This window comes from Callionymus lyra, chromosome 15 (genome assembly GCF_982586985.1).
Source record: "Callionymus lyra chromosome 15, fCalLyr1.hap1.1, whole genome shotgun sequence".
NCBI classification, from domain to species: Eukaryota; Metazoa; Chordata; class Actinopteri; order Syngnathiformes; family Callionymidae; genus Callionymus; species Callionymus lyra.
Genome location: NC_141832.1, coordinates 1,914,714 through 1,925,577, shown reverse-complemented (window position 1 = coordinate 1,925,577; position 10,864 = coordinate 1,914,714). Strand labels below are relative to the sequence as shown.

General features: G+C 44.9%; 1 protein-coding gene across 2 annotated transcripts in view; it reads left to right on the top strand.

The window, feature by feature from the left end:
• The first annotated feature begins 654 nt into the window (after positions 1-654).
• Positions 655-10,864, top strand: part of grin2ca (glutamate receptor, ionotropic, N-methyl D-aspartate 2Ca) — a 91,314-nt gene continuing 81,104 nt past the window's right edge. For both annotated transcript variants that reach the window (XM_087808714.1, XM_087808713.1), the window contains exon 1: positions 655-702. The gene's annotated coding sequence lies outside the window, so the exon portion shown is untranslated. The remainder of the gene's footprint in view (positions 703-10,864) is intronic.

Below are 10,864 nucleotides of genomic sequence, written 5' to 3'. Positions count from 1 at the left end.
CAAGTATTAGATGTTGACCAAACATGTGTTTCCTCAGAGGCGCGACGGCAAGACTCGAAAACCCCACGACAACAGATGTGAGTTTTCCCAGCATGCCGATGGGAGACAGAGACCTGTCAGAGGATGAAGCTGCAAAAGAGGCTGATGACTTCCAGCGTCGGAGGGAGGCGGGAGGAGGAGGACCAGGATAAATCCTCACCACACAGTGATTAGAGCTCACAAGCTCTCCCTGTGACAGAGAGTCGGGATTAGCGCTCGTCTGCCGGATCAGGTGCAAGAAGTTCTCAACATCTGGACCCACGTGTTCCCCGGCAGGTGGGCGACGCCGGGGTCACATGACACCCGTCGGGACTCCTTTCTCGCAACTCGCCAGGCGACCCCGGCGACTCACCTGGAAGATTGCGACCCCGGAGCGTGGACCCCCCCTCGCTCGTTCATTTGTTTTTCCTCCCCCACCTCGCTCGGCTCTCGCCCTCCCCTCCCCGTCCTCTCCTCCTTCTTCCCTCCCGGACCAGCCAGTGAGAATGTGACCTTCTGCCAAAGTGCTGGAAAGCATGCCACCACCACAGCGGGTCCTCTGGTGCTGAAATAGACTCGTACAAGTCCCGGGGAAGGAGGACGGACGGACGGACGAGGGGCTGAGGCGGGAACTAACGGGGACGGGATGAGTGGAGACGATCCGGGGCTGGATGTGGATCACAGGTAAAACTCTCTCCTCTCTGCTGCCGCTGTCGCTCGTCTGTTGCTGATGAACTGTTGCTCTCGCTCTGCGGGGCTGATGTCGAGGCGGATCAATGCGTCACCGGTGGGAGCCGCCGAGCCGAGGCTCCGGTACCTGCAGGACGCTCTGACGGGCTCCGGTACCTGCAGGACGCTCTGACGGGCTCCGGTACCTGCAGGGCGCTCTGACGGGCTCCGGTACCTGCAGGGCGCTCTGACGGGCTCCGGTACCTGCAGGACGCTCTGACGGGCTCCGGTACCTGCAGGACGCTCTGACGGGCTCCGGTACCTGCAGGACGCTCTGACGGGCTCCGGTACCTGCAGGACGCTCTGACGGGCTCCGGTACCTGCAGGACGCTCTGACGGGCTCCGGTACCTGCAGGACGCTCTGACGGGCTCCGGTACCTGCAGGACGCTCTGACGGGCTCCGGTACCTGCAGGACGCTCTGACGGGCTCCGGTACCTGCAGGACGCTCTGACGGGCTCCGGTACCTGCAGGACGCTCTGACGGGCTCCGGTACCTGCAGGACGCTCTGACTGGGCTGCGGCGCCGCGGAGGCTTCGGGACGACGGGTCCCATCGGGACCGTCTTAGTGGCGAATCGCGTCTGATCGGTTTTAACGCTTTCCTTTCACTTCAAAGTCGGGGGGGAGGGGGGGGGCAGGATCTCGACCTCCGGTCCGACCCGGGACCACCCCCCCGGTCCTCGCTGAACGACAATTAAATTCTGAAACTTAACTTTCACTCAAAGTTACTTGTTTGCGGGAGGTTTTTTCGTTTCCTAAGGTCGACGTACCTGGAGGAGTTTCCCACCTGTGGTGGATCTTTTTAGAAAAAAACCCTCCCGGCTTCAAACTGTCTCCGAAAACAATCTTCGCTCCGGCGCGGTGGGGGGGGGGGGGGGGGGGGGCGGCACCGGCGCACAGCGGTGGAGGGGTGGGGGGGGGGTCGGGGTGACATTTACCGGCGGCGTCTCCTCCATTAGACCGTAAAACGACGGGCACGGCGGCCATTGCGGGGGCGTCGAGGTGACGTCATGTCATGTTGTTGCGGGATCGTTTTAAGAGATGCTACATGCTACACGCTAACTTAAACTATATCGGACTTCCTGTCGTAGGAACAACTATTAAAACACTTTATATATTTTTCGGCCCCTCGTGTGTTTTTGGTGCGACACGGCTAGCTTTAACGTTAGCTCTACGCTAGCTGTAGTTCGTGTTGTCGCCCCGTGTTCTTTCTTTTGGACGCAGAAGTTTTGACTGAAAATCCGACGTCGGAGGTCGAGGTCGTTTGAACTCACGAGTGTGTAGATGCTCAGATATTGACTCGACTTCCTGTCTCTGAAGGAAGTCGACGACGTTTGAACCACAAACATAAGTAAGTACAGTAACAGTTGAATCACAGTCACAAGTGGATTATTTTCTGCGACCGTTGACTCTCATGAGTTTTTCAAATGTAGCCTTTAGCTCTGTAGTGTGTGCTGCCGAACGCTGTCGTCGTCGCTGGTACTTAAACGTAGCGTTTCTGCGTAAACACCCGACGAGAAGCTGAAGGTCGTCGGAGCGACAACGCGCCGGTCGTGACGACACGATTTTCCTCGAGAATCTCTCTTTTTTTTTCCCTCCCTCGTTCTTTTTTTTCACTCTCCGCCGTGATCTGACGCCCAGACAGTTAGAAGGTGAAAAATGTCTCTTCATTATGTTTTACCAACCATATCAAGCAGCCTGCTCGCCGTAATTGGATGTAGCGGAGTGTGTGTGCGTGAGAGTGTGTGTGTGTGAGAGTGTGTGTGTGTGTGTGTGTGTGTGAGAGTGTGTGGAGGGGAGGAGGGATAAGTGAGTGAGTGTCGTAACATCTGTAGAGACCACATGATGAAGCACATGCACACAATTACAACGAGTCACTGATCGAGATCCGGGCGTCGACACCGTCGGTCAAACACCTGGTCACGTGATCACGTCCGTCAGGTCATGTGATCACGTCCATCATGTCATGTGATCTCATCCATCATGTCACTGTCGACGCGACGGTTGGCGTCACGTGATTATTCTCCTAAAAAACTTCCTCAAAACTTCCTCCTGAAGGAGGGACTTGTGGACGGGTTGGTCCTCCGCGACCACAGGTGGCGCTGTGACCTTCGTTTGCGACGACCTTGTCCGAGGGAGTCGGAGGCGAACGATCGACTCTGCGTTGAAAATCGGTCGAGCGACGGTTTTTGTCGCTTCACGATAAATCGACGATCGTTCGGCGGTTTGAATGTAAAGTTGTGTTTGTGATCGTTATCTTGAAACTTTATCGACAACCTCGATGTTGACGCTTTGAATGATCTTGAATTTAAAAGTCAAATGACAGGAGATTTTTTAAAGAACGTTTAACAGTTTTTATCAGTTTCATAGACTTTCTTTTGGAAGAATTGAAGCGAAAAAAAATTAAAAAACAAGAAAGAAAACAAGAATAAACGAATATCTGGGAAATGTATCGCGTTTAATATGTTTATTGTATAATAGAAGTAGAAATGTATTGAAATTTGATGTTTGATGGATGTATGGATGAATAGAGGGATGAATGGATGGATGGATGGATGGATGGATGGATGGATGGATGGATGGATGGATGGATGATGGATGATGGATGATGGATGATGGATGATGGATGATGGATGGATGGATGGATGATGGATGATGGATGATGGATGATGGATGGATGGATGGATGGATGGATGGATGGATGGATGGATGGATGGATGGATGGATGATGGATGATGGATGATGGATGATGGATGGATGGATGGATGATGGATGATGGATGATGGATGATGGATGATGGATGGATGGATGGATGATGGATGATGGATGATGGATGATGGATGGATGGATGATGGATGATGGATGGATGGATGGAAGGATTGATGAATAGATGGATGGATGAATAGATGGATGGATGGAGGGAGGGAGGGAGGGAGGGAGGGAGGGGTGGATGGATGGATGGATGGATGGATAGATGGATGGATGGATGAAGGATGATGGATGATGGATGATGGAGGGAGGGAGGGATGGATGATGGATGATGGATGATGGATGGATGGATGGATGGATGGATGGATGGATGGATGGATGGATGGATGGATGGATGGATGGATGGATGGATGATGGATGATGGATGATGGAGGGAGGGAGGGATGGATGATGGATGATGGATGATGGATGGATGGATGATGGATGGATGGATGGATGATGGATGATGGATGAATAGATGGATGGATGAATAGATGGATGGATGGAGGGAGGGAGGGAGAGAGGGAGGGATGGATGAATAGATAGTTCATCTCAGACACTTGTTTCCATGTCAATCTCGGATGTTTGATTGACGTTTGATTGACGTTTGATTGACGTTTGATTGACGTTTGATTGACGTTTGATTGACGTTTGATTGGCGTCTGTCAGCAGCTCCATCATCAGTTTATCTACAAACACAAACGTCTTCTTTCTTCAAGTCTTGGGTTCGAGTCTCAAAGTCTTCTGTTCTGTTCAGAGACAGAAGCTCACCATGGATTCTTGATCTGTAGATGTTGATTGACAGCCTGTCACGAGCATCAAGGCCACTAGACATTAACTGGGGGGGGGGGGGGGGTGAAGGGGGGGTGAAGTGGACATCAGAGCATCTCTTCAAGGTCACGGAGGCGGAGCTGCTGGATTCAGGAAGTGCCCGTTTTGGGGAGATTTATGGCGTCCAGGCGAGTCCCTGAGGAGCTGCTGAGATATGAGGCGAGAGGAAGATGCTGCGACACCAGCCCCCCTTCACCCCCCTTCACCCCCCTTCACCCCCCCCCCCCCCCCTCTATCACCCCCCCTATCACCCCCCCTCCATCACTACCCCCCCACACACACTTTACCCCCCCTCACCCCTCACCCCCCCCTCAAGTTTATGGCGGCGCTCTGGGGCTCAACACTCACACATTGATATTCATGGCGTCACTGATACACCTCGTCTTACGTCCTGTTGAGAGGAAACTGACAGACTGAGCCAAGACCTCCTTTACTCCCTCCTTCTTTCACTCCCTCCTTCCTTTACTCCCTCCTTCCTTTACTCCCTCCTTCCTTTACTCCCTCCTTCCTTTACTCCCTCCTTCCTTTACTCCCTCCTTCCTTTACTCCCTCCCTCCCTCCCTTTACTCCCTCCCTCCTTTACTCCCTCCTTCTTTCACTCCCTCCTTCCTTTACTCCCTCCTTCCTTAACTCCCTCCCTCCTTTACTCCCTCCTTCCTTTACTCCCTCCTTCCTTTACTCCCTCCCTCCTTTACTCCCCCCTTCCTTTACTCCCTCCCTCCTTTACTCCCCCCTTCCTTTACTCCCTCCTTCCTTTACTCCCTCCTTCCTTTACTCCCTCCTTCCTTTACTCCCTCCCTCCTTTACTCCCTCCTTCCTTTACTCCCTCCTTCCTTTACTCCCCCCTTCCTTTACTCCCTCCTTCCTTTACTCCCTCCCTTCCTTCCTTTACTCCCTCCCTCCTTTACTCCCTCTTTCCTTCACTCCCTCCCTCCTTCACTCCCTCCTTCCTTCACTCCCTCCTTCCTTCACTCCCTCCTACCTTCACTCCCTCTTTCCTTCACTCCCTCCTTCCTTCACTCCCTCCTTCCTTCACTCCCTCCTTCCTTTACTCCATCCTTCCTTTACTCCCTCCTTCCTTCACTCCCTCCCTCCTTCACTCCCTCCTTCCTTCACTCCCTCCTTCCTTTCAATGCCTCCTTCCTTTACTCCCTCCTACTTTCACTCCCTCCCTCCTTCACTCCCTCCTTCCTTCACTCCCTCCTTCCTTCACTCCCTCCCTCCTTCACTCCCTCTTTCCTTTACTCCCTCCTTCCTTCCCTCTCTCCTTCCCTCCTTCACTCCTTCCTTCAAACCTTCCTTCACTCCCTCATTCACTCCCTCTTTCACTCTCTCCTTCACTCTTCCCTCCTTCACTCCCTCCTTCCTTCACTCCCTCCTTCCCTCCTTCACTCTCTCCTTCCCTCCTTCACTCCTTCCTTCAAACCTTCCTTCACTCCCTCATCACTCCCTCTTTCACTCTCTCCTTCACTCTTCCCTCCTTCACTCTCTCCTTCCCCCTTCACTCCTTCCTTCACTCCCTCCTTCACTCTCTCCTTCACTCTTCTCTCCTTCCCTCCTTCCCTCCCTTCAGTTTTTCACCCTGACCGGCTTCAGACTCGCGTCCTCCTCGTTGGTGTTGACGCAGCATGTGGCGTCACCAGTAGGATGACGACACAAGAGTCGAGGTGAAAAAAAAAAAATCCAAGTTTGTTCTGAACTTTTTTTTTTTTTCAGCGTCTCGGGAGAAAAGCGTGAAAACTTGTTTATGTTGGGGTTCAGTGATGCTGACGCCTCGAGCTGAAGAGACTCTGAAGAGACTCTGACTCCGTCTCTGTCTCGACCTCTGACAGCTTCAGTAGAATCTCTATGTTGTATTTGGTTTTAAATACCTTTTATTTAGAAATAAGTAGAAAAAACTCAACAAAAACACGTTCATTTGTATTTTTATATTCAGGGAGAAGAAAACCATAAACAAAAATAGAAAAAGAAAACAAATTATTTTAAGAACTAAAAAGAAAATTGAACAAATTCTGTTTTTATTTTATTTTATTTGCAATGACTTTATTAATGTAGATTTAATGTATATAGTAAAACTTCTAAAAGATCAAGTTTTATTGAAGGAGAAGAAAAATAATTATTTGAAGAATTAAAAAGTGAAATTAAATTAAAAAAGTAAATCATCTTTTTATTTAGTTTGTTTTAAGTACTTTTCATTGAAGTACAAGTTGTAAAATATAATATAATATATAAATGACCTTTTGTTTCTCACGATCTTTATTGAGGGACAAGAAATACACATAAAATAATTAAAGAAACTATTTATAGGAAGAATTCTTAGAGAATATTTTCATTTTGTTTGATATTTATTGGTTTAAATACATTTATTTTAAAAATATGTCGTAAAAATTGAATGGAAAACATTTTCATTTCTTGTTATTTATATATTTAGGAGAAAGAAATTCCTCTGAAAAGATGAAAAAAAGAAGAAAAATAAATTAAGAATTAAAAAACATTTTCCGAGCGGTTTATATGAATGTTTGTTTGATATTTGTTAGTTTATGTGCATTTAATTAATAAAAACTCAATGAAAAACATGTGAATTACCTTTATTTTCATTGAAGGAGAAGAAACATAAGAAACGATGAATTGAAGAAAAGAAAAGAGTAATTTTATGAATTAAAAAGTAAACATGTCTGTGTTTCTAAACATTTAGTTTGATATTAGTTTGTTTTTATATACATTTTGTTGAAATATAATTCGTAATATCTTCATAAAATCCACTTAAATCACATTTTTTTTAATTAAAGGACAAGAAACAAAGAAGAAGAATTAAAGAAGATAAGAATCGAATTGTAAAAATAATTAAACAAATATTTCTTCCTCTACATGTGAAAGACTTTTATTCTGCTTTCTATAAATTAAATTAAATAAAGTGGTGAATACACAAGGAAAAGCAAAAGAAAGGATGAATTAAAAAGAAAATAACGTTAAATTAAAACTAAAGACTGGAACCAGTAGAAAAATAATCTACTTTCTTTATGTTGTTTGGTTAATATTATGCTTTTTATTCAATTAATTTGAATAAAAATAATAGAAGTCGATGAAATGTTCCTTTTCTTTTCGTGCTTTTTCTTCTGAGGACATAAATAATCAAATAAAGTTAAATTAGGATTTAAAAGGCGAACTTCTGCCTCGGATGAGATGTTTATAAATTGACTTTATGAAGTTTTATAAACGTGTTGAAAGACAGGAAATATATCAAGAATGAATCATTTCTCTGAAGAATGAAAAGCAAAAGTGTTTGGTCATCGTTTCCATCGATGCTGTGATTCTGGAGCGACTCGCAAACACACACTCGTGGAGGATTAAACACAAAGTGGTCTGCTCATGTGTGGATTAGGGCATCTGTGTGTGTGTGTGTGTGTGTGTGTGTGTGTGTGTGTGTGTGTGTGTGTGTCGGGGTCAGTTGTGTGTCTACTGTGCAGGCGGGCGACAGCTGGTTGGGGTAAAGGGGGGGCGGTGGTTCTGAAGGGTAGTTTTAGCTTAACCAGGGTTTTACGCTGATCCCTGCTCCACATACGGACACACTAGAGGCGGGACGCAGCGAGGCCTCGGCCCGCGGCCGCCTGCCGCCCCCCGGGGGTTCACCTCCGGGTTTCGGCCCGACGCCCGTCCGCAGGTAACACATGTGTGACGGGATTAGAAATCAATCTGTCGTCCAAACATCTGTCCGCCGGCGTCCGGCCATTTTTTTCCGCCGCAAAAAAAAAAAAAACGCAAGTCAAGACGGGCCCGGAGGTCAAGGAGCCGCCGGAGCTCTACGTCCCGGCGTCCGAGCGTCATAAAGTCCAGCTCCTCCATCTGCCGTGGCATTTAAAAGCTGCTGATGGAGAAGCTCTTGCTGCCGCCTGATTATTCCGCTAATGCGTGACGACACCAGCGCCCTCTGAGTGATTCACCGCTTCGCCTCGCTCTCCTTCCGTCATGACGACTTATTCCGGACGCACGCGCGCGACCGCGGATCAATCACGTCTTTAACATGTCGGATCTAATATACGCGAGTGCGTGGCTCGGGGGGGTGAGGCGGGGGGGTGAGGCGGGGGGGTGAGGCGGGGGGGTGAGGCGGGGGGGTGAGGCGGGGGGGTGAGGCGGGGGGGCGTAAATCTTCTGCTCACCTTTTCGTACGATGACACCAGGGACGCATCCGTCACACGTGGAGACGGCAGCGTAAAGTCAGTTTGTTCTTCCTCGTCAGACATGTTTGTTCAAACACCTCCTTCGTCTTCAGTTTTTTTTCTTTCCTCAAAGAAGAGACGTCTTTTTGTTCTTGTGTAACCGCGCTCAGTCGGGCCAGTAGGGGGCGATCTTACTGTCAGACTGCAGAGTCAATGATGTAACCTTGAATTTACAGCAGATCAATGTTACCTTATAGTCAGTGTGTGTCACAGCAGTTGATACACAATTTTCTTTGGGTCTAAAAAACACAAATTCTTTGCAATTGATACACAATTTTATTTGTGTCTAAAAAAAAAAACATTTCCACAGTAGATACACAATTCTATTCGTGTCGCAAACACAAATTCTCGTCACACAATTTTATTTGTGTGGCAAAGTAACACATTTTCTGCAGTTGATACACAATTTTATTTGTGTCGCAAAGTAACACATTTTCTGCAGTTGATACACAATTGTATTTGTGTGGCAAAGTAACACATTTTCTGCAGTTGATACACAATTTTATTTGTGTCGCAAAGTAACACATTTTCTGCAGTTGATACACAATTTTATTTGTGTGGCAAAGTAACACATTTTCTGCAGTTGATACACAATTCTTTTTGTGTGGCAAAGTAACACATTTTCTGCAGTTGATACACAATTTTATTCGTGTGGCAAAGTAACACATTTTCTGCAGTTGATACACAATTTTATTTGTGTCGCAAAGTAACACATTTTCTGCAGTTGATACACAATTGTATTTGTGTGGCAAAGTAACACATTTTCTGCAGTTGATACACAATTTTATTTGTGTGGCAAAGTAACACATTTTCTGCAGTTGATACACAATTCTTTTTGTGTGGCAAAGTAACACATTTTCTGCAGTTGATACACAATTTTATTTGTGTCGCAAAGTAACACACATTCTGCAATTGATACACAAATTTATTAGTGTCGCAAAGTAACATATTTTCTGTAGTTGATACACAATTGTATTTGTGTGGCAAAGTAACACATTTTCTGCAGTTGATACACAATTTTATTTGTGTGGCAAAGTAACACATTTTCTGCAGTTGATACACAATTTTATTTGTGTGGCAAAGTAACACATTTTCTGCAGTTAATACACAATTGTATTTGTGTGGCAAAGTAACACATTTTCTGCAATTGATACACAATTTTATTTGTGTGGCAAAGTAACACATTTTCTGCAATTGATACACAATTGTATTTGTGTGGCAAAGTAACACATTTTCTGCAATTGATACACAATTTTATTTGTGTGGCAAAGTAACACATTTTCTGCAATTGATGCACAATTTTATTTGTGTGGCAAAGTAACACATTTTCTGCAGTTGATAAACAATTTTATTTGTGTCGCAAAGTAACACATTTTCTGCAATTGATACACAATTGTATTTGTGTGGCAAAGTAACACATTTTCTGCAATTGATACACAATTTTATTTGTGTGGCAAAGTAACACATTTTCTGCAATTGATACACAATTGTATTTGTGTGGCAAAGTAACACATTTTCTGCAATTGATACACAATTTTATTTGTGTGGCAAAGTAACACATTTTCTGCAATTGATGCACAATTTTATTTGTGTGGCAAAGTAACACATTTTCTGCAGTTGATAAACAATTTTATTTGTGTCGCAAAGTAACACATTTTCTGCAATTGATACACAATTGTATTTGTGTGGCAAAGTAACACATTTTCTGCAATTGATACACAATTTTATTTGTGTCGCAAAGTAACACATTTTCTGCAGTTGATACACAATTGTATTTGTGTCGCAAAGTAACACATTTTCTGCAATTGATACACAATTTTATTTGTGTCGCAAAGTAACACATTTTCTGCAATTGATACACAATTTTATTTGTGTCGCAAAGTAACACATTTTCTGCAGTTGATGCACAACTTTATTTGCATCTCAGAAATTCAAATTATTTCCAGTTAATACACAATTCTATTTATGTCGCAAAGTAACACACATTCTGCAGTTGATACACAATTGTATTTGTATTTAAAAAACACAAAATCTCTGCAGTTGATACACAATTGTATTTGTATTTAAAAAACACAAAATCTCTGCAGTTGATACACAATTGTATTTGTATTTAAAAAACACAAAATCTCTGCAGTTGATACACAATTGTATTTGTATTTAAAAAACACAAAATCTCTGCAGTTGATACACAATTGTATTTGTATTTAAAAAACACAAAATCTCTGCAGTTGATACACAATTGTATTTGTATTTAAAAAACACAAAATCTCTGCAGTTGATACACAATTGTATTTGTATTTAAAAAACACAAAATCTCTGCAG